Genomic DNA, 5,119 nt, shown 5'->3' on the forward strand with positions numbered 1-5,119 from the left:
AACAAGTGAAAATCCGGCCTCTTCCCCTGGAAGTCCGGCCGAGTTAAGGCAAATATTTCCTAAGTGCCAACGGCTGTTCCGCCGTAAAGAGTCCGACTCGGCTGGTTCCCGATGTCGGCCAGAACTAGTGAAAATCCGGCCTCTTCCCCTGGAAGTCCGGCCGAGTTAAGGCGAATATTTCCTAAGTGCCAACGGCTGCTCAGCCTTAAAGTGTCCGACTCGGCTGGTTCCCGATGTCGGCCAGAACAAGTGAATATTCGGCCTCTTCCCCTGGAGGTCCGTTCAAGATTAACGAATATTTTCTAAGTGCCAACGGCTGCTCCGCCGTAAAGTGTCCGACTCGGCTGGTTCCCGATGTCGGCCAGAACAAGTGAAAATCCGGCCTCTTCCCCTGGAAGTCCGGCCAAGTTCGGCGAATATTTTCTAAGTGCCAACGGCTGCTCCGCCGTAAAGCGTCCGACTCGGCTGGTTCCCGATGTCGGCCAGAACAAGTGGAAATTCGGCCTCTTCCCCTGGAGGTCAGTTGAAGTTTAACGAATATTTCCTAAGTGCCAACGGCTGCTCCGCCGTAAAGTGTCCGACTCGGCTGGTTCCCGATGTCGGCCAGAACAAGTGAATATTCGGCCTCTTCCCCTGGAGGTCCGGAACATTTTGGCAAATATTTCCTAAGTGCCAACGGCTGCTCCGCCGTAAAGAGTCCGACTCGGCTGGTTCCCGATGTCGGCCAGAACAAGTGAAAATTCGGCCTCTTCCCCTGGAAGTCCGGCCGAGTTCGGCGAATATTTCCTAAGTGCCAACGGCTGTTCCGCCGTAAAGAGTCCGACTCGGCTGGTTCCCGATGTCGGCCAGAACAAGTGAAAATCCGGCCTCTTCCCCTGGAAGTCCGGCCGAGTTAAGGCAAATATTTCCTAAGTGCCAACGGCTGCTCAGCCTTAAAGTGTCCGACTCGGCTGGTTCCCGATGTCGGCCAGAACAAGTGAAAATCCGGCCTCTTCCCCTGGAAGTCCGGCCGAGTTAAGGCGAATATTTCCTAAGTGCCAACGGCTGCTCAGCCTTAAAGGGTCCGACTCGGCTGGTTCCCGATGTCGGCCAGAACAAGTGAAAATCCGGCCTCTTCCCCTGGAAGTCCGGAACATTTTGGCAAATATTTTCTAAGTGCTAACGGCTGTTGCGCCGTAACGTGTCCGACCCGGCTGGTTCTCCCGGTCGGACCCGAACGAGCGAAAATTCGGCCTCTTCCCCTGGAGGTCCGGAACATTTTGGCGAATATTTCCTAAGTGCCAACGGCTGCTCCGCCGTAAAGGGTCCCACTCGGCTGGTTCCCGATGTCGGCCAGAACAAGTGAAAATTCGGCCTCTTCCCCTGGAAGTGCGGCCAAGTTAAGGCAAATATTTCCTAAGTGCCAACGGCTGTTCCGCCGTAAAGGGTACGACTCGGCTGGTTCCCGATGTCGGCCAGAACAAGTGAAAATTCGGCCTCTTCCCCTGGAGGTCAGTTGAAGTTTAACGAATATTTTCTAAGTGCCAACGGCTGCTCCGCCGTAAAGCGTCCGACTCGGCTGGTTCCCGATGTCGGCCAGAACAAGTGAAAATTCGGCCTCTTCCCCTGGAGGTCCGTTCAAGATTAACGAATATTTTCTAAGTGCCAACGGCTGTTCCGCCGTAAAGCGTCCGACTCGGCTGGTTCCCGATGTCGGCCAGAACAAGTGAAAATTCGGCCTCTTCCCCTGGAGGTCAGTTGAAGTTTAACGAATATTTTCTAAGTGCCAACGGCTGCTCCGCCGTAAAGCGTCCGACTCGGCTGGTTCCCGATGTCGGCCAGAACAAGTGAATATTCGGCCTCTTCCCCTGGAAGTCCGGCCGAGTTCGGCGAATATTTCCTAAGTGCCAACGGCTGTTCCGCCGTAAAGAGTCCGACTCGGCTGGTTCCCGATGTCGGCCAGAACAAGTGAAAATCCGGCCTCTTCCCCTGGAAGTCCGGCCGAGTTCGGCGAATATTTCCTAAGTGCCAACGGCTGCTCAGCCTTAAAGTGTCCGACTCGGCTGGTTCCCGATGTCGGGCAGAACAAGTGACAATTCGGCCTCTTCCCCTGGAAGTCCGGCCGAGTTTGGCGAATATTTTCTAAGTGCCAACGGCTGCTCCGCCGTAAATCGTCCGACTCGGCTGGTTCCCGATGTCGGCCAGAAAAAGTGACAATTCGGCCTCTTCCCCTGGAGGTCCTTTGAAGTTTAGCGAATATTTTCTAAGTGCCAACGGCTCTTGCGCCGAAAAGCGTCCGCCTCGGCTGGTTCCCGCGGTCGGCCGTAATAGGCGAAAATTCGGCCTCTTCCCCTGGAGCGACCTCCAAATTTGGGCGAAATTTTTTCTAAGTGCCTAAAGGTACCAGGGGTTTGGGTACCAGGGGTGCATTACCAACTGGTCTTTTGTCAACCCATGTACTTTTTCTAGAGTACATGGGTTGGTCCCCCCACTTAGTGTACTCATCACTTTACCCCCCTTTCGCAAAATATAGTCAGAACGAGCATGGGGGACGCAATTGTTTTCCATGCAAATCAATTGGGCCTGGTCCGAGCGCTGGTAACGGCCGCCAGCAAGCGTCCCCTGCTCGGATAGCAGAACTGAAGAAGGCACGGCACTTCCAGAGAGAGAGAAAATTTTCTAAGTGCCACATTTCTCAAAAATTTTCAAAGTGCCACATCTCTCAAAAAATTTCTAAGTGCCACATCTCTCAAAAAATTTCTAAGTGCCACATCTCTCAAAAACTTTCAAAGTGCCACATCTCTCAAAAACTTTCAAAGTGCCACATCTCTGAAAAACTTTCTAAGTGCCACGTCTCTGAAAAATTTTCTAAGTGCCACAGCACGGCTGTGAAATATTCAAAGTCCTACAGGCATTGGCAGAATGCGCGGACGGCCGTCTGCTCCCGGCGGCCGCCGCGAAGCTACTACCCCCCTCCCGGGGACGGCTGTCTGCTCCGGCAGCCGTCCTTACCCCCCTCCCCCGTTTGCACCGCCTGAAGTTAGACCCGCCTTGGTAGGGCCCCCACCGGCCCCGGCTCGCCGGCGTTGGGTGGACGGTTCCTGCCCACTTGCGGGTCCCGGTCGCTTGGCAACCGACCGGGGAGGACCAGCCGCCTCCTTAAACACAGGCTGGAAGGGAAATCCGGTCAAGCTACGGAGGGACCGGCCGCCTCCTTAAACACAGGCCGGAAGGGAAATCCGATCAAGCTACGGAGGACCGGTCGCCTCCCTAAACACAGGCCGGGCAAAAAATCTGCGAATGGGCCCGTCAAGGGTAGTGGGTCATCCAAGGTGGGAGGTACCGGCCGCCTCCTTAAACACAGGCCGGGCAAAAATCTGCGAATGGCCCGTCAAGGGTTGTTGGTCATCCAAGGAGGGAGGTACCGGCCGCCTCCTTAACACAGGCCGGGGCAAAAATCTGCGAATGGCCCGTCAAGGGTTGTTGGTCATCCAAGGAGGGAGGTACCGGCCGCCTCCTTAAACACAGGCCGGGCAAAAATCTGCGAATGGCCCGTCAAGGGTTGTTGGTCATCCAAGGAGGGAGGTACCGGCCGCCTCCTTAAACACAGGCCGGGCAAAAATCTGCGAACGGCCCGTCAAGGGTTCTGTCTCATCCAAGAAAGGGGGTACCGGCCGCCTCAGAGGCCGGAGCGAAGGGGGCGAAAGGCTGTCGATGGGGAAGGATCGGGCCACGGCTAATCTAGCGATGCCCCGCGTCGGGCGGTCACTCCGACGAATGAGCGGGGCCGAATCCGGCGCGAGGCGGCCTTCAGGCACGTGGTTCGAGACGACCTCACCCGGCTCTAGCCCGGAGGATCGGAGGCAACGGCCGTCTCCTTAAGCTAAGGCCGGACGAAAATCTGCGGATGCGGTCCATCCAAGGCAGACGGAGGTACCGGCCGCCTCGGTAAATAAAGCCCGGGCAAAATCTGCGAACGGCCCGTCAAGGGTTCTGTCTCATCCAAGAAAGGGGTACCGGCCGCCTCAGAGGCCGGAGCGAAGGGGGCGAAAGGCTGTCGATGGGGAAGGATCGGGGCCACGGCCTAATCTAGCGATGCCGCGTCGGGCGGTCACTCCGACGAATGAGCGGGGCCGAATCCGGCGTAGGCGGCCTTCAGGCACGTGGTTCGAGACGACCTCACCCGGCTCTAGCCCGGAGGATCGGAGGCAACGGCCGTCTCCTTAAGCTAAGGCCGGACGAAAATCTGCGGATGCGGTCCATCCAAGGCAGACGGAGGTACCGGCCGCCTCGGTAAATAAAGCCCGGCAAAAATCTGCGAACGGCCCGTCAAGGGTTCTCATCTCATCCAAGAAAGGGGTACCGGCCGCCTCAGAGGCCGGAGCGAAGGGGGCGAAAGGCTGTCGATGGGGAAGGATCGGGGCCACGGCTAATCTAGCGATGCCCGCGTCGGGCGGTCACTCCGACGAATGAGCGGGGCCGAATCCGGCGTAGGCGGCCTTCAGGCACGTGGTTCGAGACGACCTCACCCGGCTCTAGCCCGGAGCGAATATCATCTCCAAGGTGTGGAGGCAACGGCCGTCTCCTTAAGCTAAGGCCGGACGAAAATCTGCGGATGCGGTCCATCCAAGGCAGACGGAGGTACCGGCCGCCCTCGGTAAACAGAGGCCGGGCGAAAATCTGCGAATGGTCCGTTAAGGATTCTCTCTCATCCAAGGAAGGGGTACCGCCGCCTCTATTAACAGGCCGGAGCACAGGGGGCGAAAGGCTGTCGATGGGAAGGATCGGGGCCACGGCTAATCTAGCGATGCCCGCGTCGGGCGGTCACTCCGACGAATGAGCGGGGCCGAATCCGGCGCGAGGCGGCCTTCAGGCACGTGGTTCGAGACGACCTCACCCGGCTCTAGCCGGAGCGAAAAAACAACACTCTTATAACCTGACCGACATGCGCCCATGACCCGCCTTGGTAGGGCCCCCCACCGGCCCCGGCTACCGCCGGCGTTGGGTGGACGGTTCCTCCCCACTTGCGGGTCGCACTCCAGCGCTACGGCCGCCGCGCGAGCGCGCGCCCCGCGCCGCCCGCGCAGGCCTAGCGCGAACCGTACGGCAGCGAAACCGAGACGCCCCGGCTCAACCTCAC

Source organism: Syngnathus scovelli, unplaced genomic scaffold (assembly GCF_024217435.2).
Source record: "Syngnathus scovelli strain Florida unplaced genomic scaffold, RoL_Ssco_1.2 HiC_scaffold_428, whole genome shotgun sequence".
Taxonomy (NCBI): Eukaryota; Metazoa; Chordata; class Actinopteri; order Syngnathiformes; family Syngnathidae; genus Syngnathus; species Syngnathus scovelli.